We start from the raw sequence: 17,556 nt of genomic DNA on the forward strand, positions 1-17,556 counted from the left end.
CTCCGATGGAGTCCTCTGGACACCTCCAAATCCCTCTTAGCCCCTCAACACCCCATTCTAAACTAATCTAAATCCCTCTAATCACCTCTAAAATACGCTGTACTCCTCTAAATCCCTCTAAACCCCTCTAAGCCAACTGGACACCTCTGAAACGCTATAAATCCCTCTAAAACTGTCTAAAGATCTCCAAACCCCTCCAACCACCTCTAACCCCTCTGTACCCCTCTAAACACACGCAATTCCCTCCGAATCCTTCTGAACCTCTCTGAAGCCTTCTAAGCCCCTCTATACACCTCTAGACATGTCTAAACTAATCTACACCCATCCGAACGACTCCAAACCCCTCTGAACCACTAAGAACCCTCGGATTCCTTCTAAACCACACTAAACGCATCCAACCCCCTCGAAACACCCCCAGACCCCTTTGAACACCTCAGTCACCATGATTGGACAATGGCGCCGGTGAGACGGCAGCGTGTCGCGTGCAGCTGTGTGTAGTGTATATTTATTTTAGTATTATATAGGATTATTAGTGTGTATGCTTAGTTAGTATTTTAGTAGACTACATATAAGTGTTATAGCTACAACTATTGCGTGTTGTTGAGTTCTTAATCAAGACTTAACCATACTATCTGGGGAACGGGAGTGGAGTGGAAATATGTGCCTGATATCGGCCAGACGGGCGGAGCAAACTGCCGTGGTATATACCCGTCAGAAACTGCTAAGCATGGTGCATGGCTCAATATTCGGGATTCGACATGACATATCGAGGGAAATCTTACAGAGGAGACATCGGGGAACGCGTGCAGGGGTGAAGAGAAACAAGAGGAGGTTGACGAGAACATGGAGAGAGACGTTCAAACCAGCCCTTCCATCTATCACCATGGGAAATGTTCGCTGTCTAACGAACAAATTAGACGAATTAGAAACCCTGGTCTGGTACCAGAAAGTGTACCGGGAGAGCAGCATTGTTAGCCTGACAGAGACGTGGCTGACGGAACACACGCCCGATTCTTTGATCCGTCTCAACGGCTTCAGGACGATACGAGCGGACAGGGACACCGGAGCGAGCGGTAAGCAGAAAGGTGGGGGTCTTTTACTGCTCGTCAACAACAAGTGGTGTAACCCTAATCACGCTACTATCAAAGAACGGATATGCAACAAGGACATTGAACTTTTAGCGGTTAGTTTAAGACCATATTACCTACCCAGGGAGTTCACTGTGGTGGTACCCATTGTTATTTATATTCCTCCATCTGCCAAGGCGGAAGTCGCGTGTGACGTGCTGCACACCACTATAGCGGGACTCCAGTCCAAGTAACCAGAGGCGTTCATTGCTGTGTCTGGAGATTACAACCATGTCTGTCTCGCTAAGACTTTGCCCACTTTTATACAGTGTATTGACAGTACAACCAGAGGTGATAAAACGCTGGATCTTTTGTATGCAAATGTGAAAAATGCATACAAATGTACTGCACTGCCCCCTCTTGGTCGATTAGACCACGACATGCTACATCTCTCTCCCTCCTACACCCCAGCTGCCAAGAGGCTGCCTGTCACCACCAGAACATCAAGAGACTGGTATCCTGAGGCAGATGAAGCCCTGAGGTGCTGTTTTGAGACAACAGATTGGGATGTGTTCTGTGAGGAGTACGGGGAAGACATTGACGGACTAACAGAATGCATTACCCATTACATCAATTTCTGTTATGATGACATCATGCCATCCAGGGTAATTCGTTGCCACCCTAATAACAAACCTTGGATTACCAGCAGCCTGAAGGCCTTACTAAATGAGAAGAAAACGGCTTTCAGGCAGGGCGACAGGAATAAAATCCAAGAACTTCAAAAGGAACTGAAGGTGAGGATTAAGGAGGGGAAAGAAGCCTATAGGTTCAAATTAGAACGACAGCTGCAGCAAGATGGTGTGAAGCAGGTATGGGCTGGAATGCGACAGATCACGGGCATGGAGCAGAAAGGTGGTACACTGCCTGATGGTGAACAGAGTCTGGCTGATGATCTGAACAGATTTTTCAACAGATTTGACTGCCCCACACCACCCCAGCCTCCCCCAACTGGTCTGCTGACCATTGCTGCTTCCTCTCCACCTCCCCTCCCTCTCTCCATCATCACCATCACTCCTGAGATGTCACATGTACGGAGTCCCCTCTTTCCACCTCCTACTCCACCAACAGCCCCACCTATGACTCTTCATACTGCTCAGGTCAAGATGATGCTGGACAGACTGAAGCCAGGGAAAGCAGTGGGGCCTGATGACACCAGCCCAAGGCTACTGAAGACCTGCTCTTCAGAGCTGGGTGGTATTCTAACACACCTGTTCAACCTGAGCTTGCGTCTACAGAAGGTTCCAAGGCTGTGTAAAACATCTTGCCTGGTACCTGTCCCAAAGAAGACCCATCCCACTCTCCACAATGACTACAGACCAGTAGCGCTCACTTCACATATTATGAAGACATTTGGGAGACTTGTCCTTTCCTACATCAGGACGTGTGTCAAAGCAAATGGATCCTTTACAGTTTGCATATCAGCTAAACATCAGTGTCGATGATGCCCTCATTTACATGCTGCAGAGGGTGTACACACATTTGGACACTAATGATGCATCTGTAAGGATTACATTTTTTGGCTTCTCAAGCGCCTTCAACACAATTCAGCCCCGACTGCTAGGGGAGAAGATGGAGAAGATTAAAGTGGATCCATCACTGGTACTGTGGTGTTTGGATTACCTTTCCCTCAGACCACAGTACGTGCGCCTACAGAACAATGTCTCAAGCACCATCTTGAGCAGCACAGGGGCTCCATAAGGAACTGTGCTGGCTCCATTCCTGTTTACCATCTACATAGCGGATCTCCAATATAACACCAACAGCTGCTTTTTGCAGAAATTTTCGGATGACACAGCTGTTGTCGGCCTCATTAAAGGGGGCAATGAGGAGGAGTATAGAGACATAATAAGTAACTTTGTGGAGTGGAGTGCACACAATAACCTCCATCTTAACACCACAAAAACCAAGGAGATAGTTGTGGACTTCAGGAGGGGGAGGAGGAGGACTCAAGCAACACCAATCACCATTAAGGGCACTGAGGTGGAGGTGGTCGCTAACCACATGTACCTTGGGGTGCAGCTTGACAGTGAGCTGGACTGGAAGTGTCCTATGGAGGCGGTGTACAGGAAGGGACAAAGCCGACTGTATTTTTTACGGAGGCTGAGGTCATTTAACATCTGCCAACCCCTACTGTGCAGTGTCTACCATTCAGTGGTGGCCAGTGCTCAGTTTTTTGCTGTGGCCTGTTGGGGAGATGGCGCCCGCATAGCGGACAAAAACAGACTGGACAAGCTGATCAGGAAGGCCGACTCAGTGGTCGGGGCTGAGCAACGAACGGTCCAGCATGTGGCAGAGGCCAGAACTCTGAACAAACTGGGTTCAATAATGACCAACCCCACTCACCCACTCCATGCCCTGAAGGTGATCCAGAGCAGCATCTTCAGTCAGAGACTGATTGCACCAATGTGAAACATTGAGAGACATAGGAAGTCCTGTTTACCAGCTGCTATAAGGTTATATAATGCGCATAAATAACTGCACTATTTTTCATTAATTGTATTTTAACTTGTATTTTTACTTGTATTTTAACTTGATAAGTATGGAAGCTATTTGAGGAAATGTGTGGTGTTATGTCTGTCTTGAAGCTGCCGTGGCACTGTAATTTCCTGTAAAGGATTATTAAAGGTATAATCAATCAATCGAACCCCTGCTAACCCCCTCGAAACCGCCCCGAAGCTCCTCTAAACACCATCCACCAACTCTGAACACGTCTAAACCCCCTTGAACTCACGTTAAACACCTTCAAACCCCTCTGGATCCATCTGAACTCCTCTATACTCCTCCACCCCTCTAAACAACTCTAAACCCCTCTAAACCACTCTAAACGCCTCTAACCCCCTCCAAACCCCTCTGGACGCCTTTAAACCCATCAAAATACCCCTGAAAACATCTGAACCCCTCTAAACTACTCTGAACCCCTCTAAACCACTCTAAACCAGTCTGAACCGCGCGGAACCCCTTTGAACCAATCTAACCTCGTCAAAACCCATCTGAACCCATCTGAACCCCTTCAAACCCCCTCGCAGCTCCCATGAACACCTCTAAACACCTCTTGGCACCTCTCAGCCGCTATAAACTCTCCAAACCCCTCTGAGCCCCTCTGAACCCCTCTAACTCAATCTAAACTCCCTCTAATCACCTCCAAACTAATCTGAACACTTCTACGCCTATCTAAGCACCTTTAAACCTCTCTAACTCGCTCCGAACACATCTGAAACACTCTAAACCCAACAAAAGTAAGCTAATCCACTCGAAACCCCTCTGGACACCTCTGAATCGCTCTAACCCCCACCAAACGTCTCTGAACATTTCTGAACCCCTCCAACCTCCTCCTAACCCCTCTTCACCGATCGGAACCCCTCTAAACCCCTCTACACTCGTCTAAAATTCTCTAAACCTCGCTAACCCCCCTAAACTCCTCGAAACACCTCTGAACACCTCTCAACCCCTCTAAACTCCTCCAAACTATAAACCACTCATACCCCTCTAAACCCCTCTAAACCTCTCTAACCCCATCTAAACCTCTCCAATCACATCCAAAACCCTCTAAACAGATCTGAGCACCTCTGCACCAATGTGTATCCCTCTAACCCCCCTCTAAACACCTCTACATCTACAGACCCATCTGAACCCCTCTGAACCACCCTAAACCTCTCTAAGCCTCTCGAAACACGTTCTAACCTCCCTCCGAACAGATCTGAACCCTATAAACCCCCCAAAAGCCCTCCGAACCTCTCTAAACACGTAAGGACCCCTCTGAATCTGTTTAAACCCCTTCAAACAGGTCTGAAATACTCTGAACCACTCAAAACACGTCTGAAATACTCTGAACCACTCAAAACACATCAGAACCCGCTAAACGCCGCTAAACTCCTCCAAAGCCCTCTGAACCCATCTGAACCCCTCTAAACACCCCTGAAACTTCTAAATCCCTCTAAACACCTCTGAACACATCTAAATCGTTCTATACCCCTCTAAACACTCCTGAAAACCACCGAACCCATCTAAACACCTCTACACCCTCTAAACCCCTCTAAACACCCTTTGAACATATCTGAACCCCTCTAAACCCGTCAATACAATAAAATACAATACAATACACTTCAATTTATTGTCAATTGGACCCCTTGAGGTCCAGACGAAATGTCGTTTCTGCAGCCACACACCACAAACAAATAGACCCAAGACACAACATCATTTACATAAATATCCATCACATTGCTGTGATGGAAGGCCAAAAAAACGTATCTCTCCACTGCACTCCCCCCCCCCCCCGATGTCAGAGTCAAAGTCAAAGTCAAAGCCCCCGGCGGGCGATGGCGAATTGTCCCGCAGCCATTAAAGCCACGCCGGGTGATGCAAGGTCGCGCACCGGGTCTTGATGTTAGAGCCCCCGGCGCGCGCTCGCAGTCCCGCAGCCATTCCAAGCCGCGCGGGGCGGTGCTGTAAAGCCCCGCTCCAGGTGCTCTTCAACCCCGCAACTCGGGTGGGAGAAGTCGCCGTTGCGGAAGCCCTGAAAAGCGGTCTCCCTCCAGCGACCCGCGGGCTCCCGGTGCCGCCCGCCAAACCCGCAGTTGCAGCCACCGAATCTCCGGGGGTCGGGTCGCAGCAGCGTCCACCACAGCTCCACCCGCTCTGGACTCGGCCAGCTCCGCGACGGTGAGGTGAGTAGTCGGCACCACAGCCCCCGGTCTTCCTGTTGGAGGCCGGTCCTCGTTGCAGCCCTAACGACAACGGAGACCCGACAAAGAAAAGGTCGGGTCTCCCGTGCAGGGAGAGATTTAAAAGTTACACCCACCCCCCCCCCCCCACACCACCCCCACCCCCCACACACATACCCCATCAAAAATAACAAAAACTACATAAAAACATAAGACACAAAATAATAAAAACGCAGACGAAAGCCGCGCCGCCTCATCATGTCCCTCTAAACCCCTCTAAACCCTTAGGGACCCGTCTGAACCCCTCTAAACACATCCATTCCCCTCCAGACCCCATCCAAACCCCTCCAAACCCCTCCAAACACCACTAAACGCATTGAAACTCCTGTAAATCCCACGAAACCCTTCTAAACACCTCTCAACCAATCTGACCACGTCTAAACCGCCTTCAACCCCTCTAACCCTGTCTAAAATTATCTATATACCTCCAACCCCATCTAAACTCATCTAACCCCTTCAAAACACATTTAAACCCCTGTGATTCAGATTCAGATTCAAACGTTATTGTCATTGTGCAGTGTACAGTGCAGAGACTACGAAATGCAGTTAGCATCGCCCCAGAAGAGCGAACATAGAATATGAGCAATACATCTATTTACGTACATAATGTAGTAGTAGTACATTTTTTTCTGGTGGAATGAGTGTCATGAGGGGGGGGGGGGGGGGGGGGGGGGGGGGGGGGGGGTGACTGGCAATGACCGAGGTACAGAGTTAAGTAATGTAACAGCCGCTGGGAAGAAGCTGTTCCTGGACCTGCTGGTCCGGCAACGGAGAGACCTGTATCGCCTCCCAGATAGTAGGAGGGTAAACAGTCAGTCAGTTGCTGGGGTGAGAGCAGCCCTTATCGATGCTGGGCGCCCTTCGCAGCCATCGCTTACTTTGGACAGACTCAATGGAGGGCAGTGAGGAATCGGTGATGCGTTGGGCAATTTTCACCACACTCTGCAGTGCTTTCCCGTCGGAGACAGAGCAGTTGCTATACCATACTGTGTACAGTTGTTAAGGATGCTCTCGATGGTTCAGCAGTAGAAGTTCACCAGAATCTGAGGAGAGAGATGGACCTTCTTTAGTCTCATCAGGAAGAAGAGACTCTGGTGAACTCCTTTAAACCCATGTAACCCCATCTAAGCCTCTCTAAACCCGCTTGAACAGCTCTAAACTCCTCTTAACTCCTCTACACCGCTCGAAACCATTGTGAACCATTCTAAACAGCCTAAACCACTCTAGCACCATCTAAACCCCTCTAAATCCCTCTAAGCACATCTAAATCCCTCTAAAGCCCTATACACGCATCTGAAACCCTCTAAACCCCTCCAAACTCACTCCCCTGAAACGCTCTGAACCCCTCTAAACCCCACCGTAATCCCCATCGATGCGCCTCTAAACGTCTCTGAACATCTCCGAACGCTACCAAACTACTCCTATGCCCTGTAACACCCTCTAAACCACCCTAAACACCTCCAAACTAATCGAAACCCATCTGAACCGCTCTAAACCAGTGTAAAGCCATCTAATCCCCTTTAAACGCCTCTGAACCACTCTAAAGCTCTAAACCCCTCTAAACCACTCTGATCCCCTCTGAACCCCTCAAACCGCTCGACATCCCTCTCAACCCATCTGAGCACCTCTGAACCCCTGCACACCTTTCTAAACCACTTTAAACCCATATAAACACCTCTAACCCCCTCTAAACCCCTCTGAAACCCTCTGAACCCCTCAAAACCCCTCGAAATCCCTAAAAACACCTCTTAACCCTTCTGAACCCCTCTAGCCCCTCTAATTCTATTTAAATCACACCAAACCGCACGAACCCCTCTGAACCCCTCTGAACCCATATGAAGCTATCTAATCACCTCTAAAACCATCTAAGCCCATCTAAATCCCTCTAAACCCCTCCAAACTCACCTGACTGATCGAATCATCTCTAAATCCCTCTAAACCCCTTTCAACGCTTCTAAACTCATCTGAACTCCTCTAATCCCCTCTAATCCCCTCTGAATCACTCTAACCCACTCTAAACCACCCTAAACCCCTCTAAACCCTTTAAACCCCTCATAAAGATCTGAACCCCGCAAATTCAATCAAAGCCCTCGTAACCCATTGAAATCCCTCTTAACAACTCGAAATCCATCTAAACACACCTGAGCACTATTGAACCCCTGTAAATTCATCCTAACCCCTCTACACCGCTCGGAACACCTCTAAAACCGTCTAAAATACTCTAAACCGCTTTAACCCCATCTAATCCCATAAAAATACCTCTGAACACCTCAGAAAACGTTTAACTCCTCTAAACATCTATAATCCACCTCTAACCCAATCTAAACCTCCCACACCCTATCTTAACACCTCTAAGCACCTCTGAGCACCTCTAAATGCCTCTAAACACCTCGGAACCCTTATATATACTTGCACACCCCTCTGAGCACCTCTAAACACCTGTATACCCTTCAATCCCCATCTAAACCCATCTACACGCCTCCAAACACCTATGAACCCCTCTGAACCCCCCTAACACTATTTAAGCCCCTCTAACACCCTCGAAACCCCTCCTAACACATCTGAACATCTCTAAACCCCTCAACAGCCATCTAACCCGCTTCTAAACCCTTATGGACCCCTCCGAACACTTCTTTAACTCTTTGAACCTATCGGAACCCCTCTAAACCTCTCTAAACCCCTTGGAACCACTCGAGTCCGCTCTAAAGCCTACGCAACTCCTATAAACACCTCGGCACCACTAGTACCCCATTTATATCCCTCGAAAGCCCTCTAAACCCCTCAAAACACCTCTGAACACCTCTGAAACCCACTAAACCCCCCTAAACGCCTCCAACGTCCACTTATTCTTTTCAAGTATTTGAAGCTGGTTGGTTACCTGACAGTTTCCCATTAGTTTACACAGTCCTTTGCGTTTTTATTGAACACTGCAAGATCCTTTGGGCTGCACTGGTTGGGTAGTAGGGGGCAGACAAGGCAGTGCTGCATTGTATGGACCTCTTCTCCACATTCACAGGTGGTTTGGCCAGTCTCATAGCCCCATCTGGCCATGGCAGCTTTTGATCGCCCTGTTCCTGTTCTCAGGCGGTGGAGCGTCTTCCACTTGACCCATGGTGCTTCTGAGCCCGGAGGGAGGGCTTCAGAAGGAGGGATATCCATGTCAGTATGAGCGGGGTCGTTCTCAAGCCTTTTTGTCCATAGTTGGAGTCTGGTTTCTTCCCGTGATGGTATTAGCGGCTGGACATGGCTGAGAAAGCTTCTCCTGGACTTCAGCCGTTGGGCCGGGGGTACAGGTCCGCAGAGGACGTGGCGTTCATCACTGGTGGCCTTGGTCATCACTACTCGGCTGGCGACTTCCCGTCTCACATCAGCAGGGGCAATGCCAGCGAGGGGGTACAGGTTGTTTATGTTGGTGGGCTTCAAGCAGCCAGTGATTGAGCGGCAGGTGTTATTCAACGCTGGGTCTAGTTTCTTGGTGTAAAGGAGTGAAGTCTAACACACTGTAACCTTTACTGAGTCATTTATTATAGCACATGGTACACACGTCCCAGCACTGACTGCATCTAGTCTTCAGGCGTACTGGAACCAACTGGGTGGACCAAAGGGAGGATCTCACAGTTATACTGATATGGGTAGGCGTGGTTAGTAGTATTGAGGTAGCTACGTTATAGGTTGCATGCATAAATCATCTACATCATTCCCCTTAGGAAATTAAGAAATCAAAGATACAACAGTGGCAGGGAGATTATACAAAACCTGCAAATCTAAACGAAATCATCGTAACGGTCAGGAGGTCTGACAACCCGACCCGAGCGGGTGCGCATGGCACCCTCACCCTCCCCAACAGAAAGAAGAGGAGGAGGAGCAGGAACAGCTGGAATGGAGAACGCAGGCGGAGACTCAGCCTGGAATGCGGAAGGGGAGCCGACCGGCACAGGAGAGCCCAGGGAAGGGGACTGTGCAGGAGAGATTGGAGCAGGCAGTGAGAGAGGAGCGCGGGAAGGGGAGGAGCGGACAGGGGTTGAGAAACCCGGAGGAGCAGATGGGGGCATGCGAGTCGAGGGGTAGCTAGTGGGGGCAGGCTCGAAACGCAACCGAGGAGCATGCGGGGCCGCAGGGGATGGCTTAGGCTCGTTGACAGCCAGCAGGTGCTGGCGGCTGTGGCGATAGATAGTCCCTTCAAAGTCGACCAAGTGGGACCGTGGCGAATTGTCCACCCCGACCACGGTTGCGAGTCGGGAGAAACCGGTGGAAGTCTGCAAGCGAACGACCTAGCCAGGCAGCAGAGGTGAGAGGGGGCGGCAGGAATTGTCGTGGGAGCGGCGCTGAACTTCATGACGTTGAGCAATCCGTTGCTGGACAGTTGCAGGCTGAAGGACCTTTGGCACCAAGGATTGATGTGCGATCGGCATCGGAGGGCGAAAAACGCGTGACATCAGACGTTGAGCAGGGGATCGCATGGTATTGTCCCTGGAAATGTTACGGAGGTTTAACAAGCCCTGGTAGAAATCACTGTTGGAGAGACGAGACTGTTCGAGCAAGGTCTTGGCGCTGCGGACAGCACGCTCGGCCAGGCCATTGCTCTGCGGGTATTCTGGGCTGCTGGTGAAATTAGTGAAGTTCCACTTCACGGCAAAAGCGTTGAACTCTGCGCTGGTGAACTGACGACCGTTGTCGGTGTGTAAACGGACCGGGGATCGAAAGGTGACGAAGTGTCGGCGCAGCTTGTTGATGACCATCTCAGAGGTGATGGCAGGGAGAAGGTCAACTTCGAACCAGTTCGATTAGGAATCAACCAACACGAGGTATTGCTTAGCACGCCAATCAAAAATGTCTGCTGCCAGCGATGTCCAGGGCATGTCAGGGGCCGGCTGCTGTAGAAGCGGCTGGCGCTGCTGGTGAGGGACAAGAGAGTTGCAATCAGGGCAGGAGGCTACACGGGCCTTAATGTACTTTGCCATGCCAGGCCAATAGTATTGTTCTTGGGCATGTGAGACTGTGGCATCGGCTCCTGGATGCCCCATGTGGGCAGCGGTGTAGTACGAGGCATACAGGGAGGCGGGGACGACCACCTTGTGACCCTTGATGAAGATCCCGTCCCGGAGCCCCAGTTCATCGCGAACCAGAAAGAAGGGAAGTACCCCCGCTGGCAACGAGGTGCGCTTGTCGGGTCACCCACGCCTGATGACAGCAGCAAGCTGTTGCAGATCGGGGTCGTTGGCAGTGTGCTCAACCAGGCACTGCAGCTGTTTGGAGGGAACGAAATTGACGTTGAGAACCTGCAAGTCCTCCTGTTCGTAGGGATGTCTGTCGCAGGAGGACCGGGGAGCTCTGGACAGGGCGTCAGCCACGTGCATCTCAGTGCCCTTCTTGTACACGATCTTGAAGTCGAACCGCTGTAGTTGCAGCATCATCCGCTGCAGTCTGGTCGGGGCGATGTGGATTGGCTTGTTGAGGAAAGTGACTGAGGGTTGATGATCCGTATCGACAGTGAACCTGGCACCGAAAAGGAAGTCCTTGAATTTGGAGCAGACAAACACAACCGCCAGAAGCTCCTTCTCTATTTGAGCATAGCGCTGCTCGGTGTCCGTCATAGTCCGCGAGGCATAGGATATGGGCTGCAGCGATACATCACCATAGAGCTGCAGGCAGGCAGCACCGAGCCCAAAACGGGAAGCATCGCACGTCACCACGATTGGACGCTGCAGATTGAAGAACCGAAGAGTCGGTGTGCTGATCAGCTTCGTTTTGAGGTGATCGAAATCCTGCTGGTGTTGGGGAAACCAGGACCAGGCGATGTCCTTCTTTGTCAGTTGCCTCAGAGGCGCGCTCAGATCGCTGAGGTTCGGGATTAATTTGCCCAGGTAGTTGACCATACCCAGGAACCGCTGCAGGCTGGAAACATCAGACGGGGCAGGCAGCTCAGAGATAGCGTTTGTCTTCTGCGGATCAGGTTTCAGCCCGCGGGACGTGAAAATGTGGCCAATATATGGCACCTCAGCTACACGAAACCTGCATTTAGACGGGTTAAGCTTTAGGTTTATCTGGCGAGCGCGGTCAAGAATCCGTCGGAGGTTGCGTTCATGCTCAGCAGCATCTCTTCCATAAACAAGAATGTCATCCACAATAATGGCACACGGCAGACCGGCAAACAGTTGCACCATGCATCGCTGAAACACGTCGCTAGCAGAGTTGATGCCGAACGGCATTCGTAAAAACTTGAACCTTCCGAAGGGTGTACTAAAGCTTGTTAAGTCTGATGAGCGTTTGTCCAGAGGTACTTGCCAGAGCGAGCTTCTGGCATCGAGGACCGAAAATACTGTGGCCTGACCGACCTGGGCAGCAACAACTTCTACAGTCCGCATAGGGTAGTGGGGACGTTTTATAGCCATATTTAAATCCTTGGGGTTGATGCACACCCGTATCTCGTTCTTACCCTTCTTCGTGGTGGCGACCATGGTGGAGACCCACTCGGTGGGATCGCTGACGGCTTCCAACACCCCTATTTTAACCATGTTGTTCAGCATGGCTTCCACCTTGTCCTTCATAGCGAATGACACCCTGTGTGCGGCACGGATCACAGGCGTGACAGAGGGGTCAGTAGCAATATTGTACACAAGAGGCAGCTTCCCCAATTTGTCATCGAAGAGGTCGGGGTACTCGGAGAGTGGGTTCAGCATCACCCGCAATTCGTGGACCGTGCGGTCGAAAGACACTAGACCAAGATCCAGGCAGGCTTGATTACTCAAAAGAGTCACGCAGTCACAGTCCAGAATGAAAAACGACAGGTCACGGGATGCTTTCTGCAGCACACAGTGGAAGGTGGCCCTCCCCACAGGTGTTAGCTCTTCTCCCCCATAAGCACGCAGTATAGAGCGATCAGCAGACAACAGCTTCGCAGAGAAGGACTTGTTGTTCACAGTAACGAGCACAGAAGGATCGGGGAGGCGAGATCGGCTATGGAGGAGAGTGTAAATACTGGTGTCTCCCATGGAAATGCTGAGCTCAGAGTCGTGGGCAGTGTCGGCAGAAGACTGAGATTGGAGGTCATTATCAACCTGCTGAAGGTTGTTTAAGAATTGTCTGGAAGGTTGGGGAGCGTTCCCACGGGAGCGGCATACAGCTGCAAAATGGTTCATTTTACCACAGAAATTACAGGCTTTTCCAAATGACGGGCACTGGGACTGCATGGAGTGGACATAACTGCAGTTGGGGCAGTTCTTGGTATTCGGGACCCTGGATGTGCGGGCGGGACGCGGCGGAGGGCGAAAATTGTCCTGCCTGCGACGAGGCACGGCGAAGCCCGTTAGGTTTACAGTACGGTTTTCGGACCCCCTCAGCCCATGTGGCGGGACAACCACTTCAGCGATACGGCAGGCATGCATAGCCTGAGTTAGAGTGAGGTCCGGCTTCTGAACCAGATCTGCACGTAGTTTCTGATCTAGCATGCCGGTGACCAGGATATCCCTGGTGAGTTGATCACGCATGGTATCGAAACGGCACCGCTGAGCCAGGTAGCGCAGGTCGGCGATAAAACACTCAACAGGCTCATCAGGCTGATGCTTACGAGTAAATAATCTAGCCCGCTCCAATATGCGGTTGGAGGGCAATTCACAAATCTCCGAAAATTTGCGCAAGAGACATACCGGGTCATTAGCAGATTCCGCCGGCGCGACGACCTGGTCGTTGTCATCCAGGACCTCTGGAGTGTAGACGAAAGCTTGAGCCCGTTTCATGTCGTCTGGACCGGCAAGGTTCAACAAAATGGAGGCTTTGACCGCATCTGGGTCATTTCGGTGCACAATGTTAACAACGTGATTGAATTCCAACACAAAAGTCGCTCATCGTTCCGCAATGTCAGCGTCAAAGACAAGGGGATATGGCTTTCAGCATGAAGATGCCATGTCAAAATGAAATTAAACACTGATACAAAAGGGAGAAATAAAAACCGATAAACAGGAGGCGCTAGGCTTACTTGCTGACACCATGTAAAGGCGTGAAGTCTAACACACTATAACCTTTACTGAGTCATTTATTATAGCACATGGTATACACGTCCCAGCACTGACTGCATCTAGTCTTCAGGCGTGCTGGAACCAACAGGGAGGAACAAAGGGAGGATCTCACAGTTATACTGATATGGGTAGGCGTGGTTAGTGGTATTGAGGTAGCTACGTTATAGGTTGCATGCATAAACCATCTACACTTGGCATGGGATGATCTCTCCCAAACAGGACACGCATACTCCGCAGAGGAGTAGCGCAGGGTCAGAGCAGTAGATCTTAATGTGTGTGCTGTGGCTCCCCATTTGGAGTTGGTCAGCTTCCGGAGGTTGTTATTTCGGGAGTTAACTTTCAATTTGGTGTTTTTGACGTGTTCCTTATACGAGAGAGTGCGATCCAGTGTTACACCGAGGTAGACAGGGTTGGTGCAGTGCTCAAGAGATGTTCCTGACCATGTGATCTTAAGGGGTCTGTTTGCTTCCCGGTTCCTGTGATGGAACGAGCAGGCTTGGGTCTTCACAGGGTTTGCGTGTAGGTGGTTGCGCTCGTAGTAGAGGTGTAGCTCATCTAGGGCTGAGGTGAGATTCGCTTCTACAGCTTCAAACGTACTCTCCACTGAACGCCTCTAAACCCCTCTGATGCCATGTAAACCCCTCTAAACCCCTCTGAACATCTCTGAACATTTCTACACCCATGTAATCAACTCCAAACCCCTCGACACCACCCACCTAAAACCCTCTAAACCCCTCTAAAGCTCTCCAAACACCTTTAAACCCATCTAAATCCCTCTGAACACCCTAAACCCCTGTAAACCTCTCCAAGCCACCAAACCCCTCTAATCCCCTCTAAACCCCTCTGAACCTCTATAAACCCATGTGAAGCCATCTAATCCCATCTAAAAGTCTCCAAACCAATCTAAAACCCTCTGAACCCATCTGAACCTCTCTGAACACCTCTAAAAACATCTTAACAGCTCTGAAACAACCTAAACCCAGCCAAACCCCTCTCAACCCATCTCAGCACCGTCGAACCTATCCCAACTCCTCTAAACAACTCTAACCCTCTCTAAACACCACTGAACCCTTGTACACCGCTCCAAACCACATCTCTAAACCCATCAGAACACCTCTGAACCCCTATAAACCGCTCTAAACCACTCCAATCCACTCTTATCCCCCTCTAAACCCCTCTAAAACGCTCCAAACCCCTCTATACCAATCACAACACATATTAACTCCTCTAAACCACTCGAAACCCCCCTAAACCTTTCTAAACTCTTCTGAACCCCCTCTGAACACCTCTGAACACATCTGAAACCCTCTAAACACCCTCTAAACCCCTCTGAACCTATCTAAACCCACTTTAAAGCCCCCTAATCATCTGTAAACGCCTATAAATCCTTCTAAACCTCCCTAAACACCTCGAAACCCTCCAAAACACATCGGAACCACTCGGAATACCTCAAAACCCCACGAAAACCTTCGGTATCGCTATGAACGGCTCTGAATCCCCCTACATCCTTTTAACCCCGAAACCCCTCTAAACCTCGAGAAACCACAATAAACCCCACTGATCCCCTCTAAACATATCTAAACCCCTCTAAAGCACTCTAAACCCCTCTGAACCTCTGAACACATCTAATTCCTTCAGAACACCTTTGAAACCTTCTGTACCTCTCTAAACCCCCTTTAAATCCCTCTAATTCCCTCTGAACTGATATGAACTCCTCTAAACCGCTCGAAACCCCCTCTAATCCCCTCTAAACCCTCCTAAACCCATCTAAATCCCTTTAAAGCCCTCTAAAGTCCTCTAAAGCCCTCCGAACCCCTCTAAGCCCCTCTATCCCCTTTAAACCCCCTTCAACCCCTTTAATCCCCTCTAAACCAATCTCAACACATATTAACCCATCTAAACCAGTCTAAACATCCCTAAACAACTCTAAACATCTGTAAACCGCTCTCAACATCTCTCAACTCCTCTGAACCCCTCTTAACCCCTCTGAACCCCTCGAAATCCCTCTAAATCACACCGACTCGCTCCAAACCCCTCTGAACCAGTCTGTACCAATATCAACCTCTCTAAACACTGCTAAAAATCCTCTACGCCCTTCTATATTCCTCTAAAGCCATGTACACACCTCATAACCCCTCTAAACACTTCCAAACAACTAAACCTCTATATACCATTCTGAACCCATCTAAACCCTTTCTTAACCTCACCAAACCCCTCTAAACAACATCTAAACCCTTGTAAACGCCTTTACACCACTAGAAACGTGCTTGAAACACCTCTAAACTCTGCGAAACTCCTCCAAACAACTCTAAACCTATCTAAACAATTCTGGACATCTCTGGACACATGAAACCCCCTTTTAAGCATCTCAAAATCCCTCAAAATCCCTCTAAACTTTTCTAAGTCCCTATAAGTACCTCTAACCACCTCTAAACCCATACAAACCATCTGAAATCCTCTGAGCCTCTCTAAAACCCTCCAAACACATATGAACATCTCTGAACCATTCTAACCCTCTATAATCAACCTTACACTCATCTAAACCCATCTAAACATCTCTAACCCAATCTAAACCCGTCTAAGCACCTCTGAACCCATCTAAACACCTCTAATCACCTCGAAACCCCTATAAATCCCTCCAAACCTCTCTGAGCACCTCAGAACACCTGTATACCCCTCTAACCTCTCTAAACCCCTCCAAACCCATCTAAACCCATCTAAACGCCCTCTGAACCCATCTAAACCCATCTAAACCCCTCAGAATCCCTCCAAACCGCTGACGACCTTTTTGGACCCCTCTGAACCCCTCTAAACCCCCTCCCAACATCTCCGAACCCTCTGAAACCCTCTAAACCTCTCTAAACCCCTCTGAACGACTCTAGAACACTCTCAAGACCCCGAAACCCCCTAGAAACCCCTCGAACCACTCGAAAACCATCTGAACCCCTCGAAACCCCTCTAAACACCTCTAAGCACCTCGAAACCCCTATCGACACCTCCAACCCCCTGTGAGCACCTCTGGACACCTGTGTACCCCTCTAACACCTCAAAACCCATCCAAATCCCTCCAAACATCTCTGAACACATCCGAACCGGCCTAAAAACATATACGTCCCTCTAAACCCCTCTAAACCCCTAAGAACACATCATAACCTCTCTACACCCCTCAGAAGCCTTCTAAACCCTTCTGGACCACACTAAACCTCTCTAAACCCGTTCAAACCTCTCTGAACCCCTCTGAACCTTTCTAAAACTATCTAAACCCCTCGGAACACATCGAAAGCCCTCTAACTCTCTCTAAGCTCATTCGTAAATCATGTAAGCGGAATGATATAACAAGTAGAGACATGACTAATACACAAATTTAGAGGTGTTTATAGAGTTGTTTAGAGATGTTCAGATGGTTGAGAGGGGATTAGAGGGGTTCGAGGGGTTCTGGTGGGCTAAGAGGGGTTTAAAGGGGATTAGATGGGTTTAGAGGGGTCCAGAGGTGTTTAGAGCGGTTTACAATACAATACAATACAATACAATTCAATGTATTGTCATTAGAGGGGTTCAGATGTGTTCAGACAGGTCCGGAGTGGTTTAGAGCGATTTAGATATGTTTAGAGATGTTCAGATGGTTTAGAGGGTGTATAGGTGTTGAGAGCATTTTGGAGATGTTTAGAGCGGTTTAGAGTGGTTTAGAAGAAT

At 49.6% G+C, this 17,556-nt stretch overlaps 1 long non-coding RNA gene across 1 annotated transcript; it reads right to left on the reverse strand.

The window, feature by feature from the left end:
• Positions 1 to 3,836: 3,836 nt before the first annotated feature.
• Positions 3,837 to 14,593, reverse strand: LOC116967987. The gene is made up of 3 exons (XR_004410378.1): positions 14,580 to 14,593; positions 4,037 to 4,057; positions 3,837 to 3,847 (listed from the first exon to the last, which is right to left on the reverse strand). It is a non-coding gene; the product is annotated as an uncharacterized LOC116967987 (long non-coding RNA).
• Between the last annotated feature and the right edge of the window lie 2,963 nt (positions 14,594 to 17,556).

The sequence above is a fragment of the Amblyraja radiata genome, chromosome 43, assembly GCF_010909765.2.
Source record: "Amblyraja radiata isolate CabotCenter1 chromosome 43, sAmbRad1.1.pri, whole genome shotgun sequence".
In the NCBI taxonomy this organism is placed as follows: Eukaryota; Metazoa; Chordata; class Chondrichthyes; order Rajiformes; family Rajidae; genus Amblyraja; species Amblyraja radiata.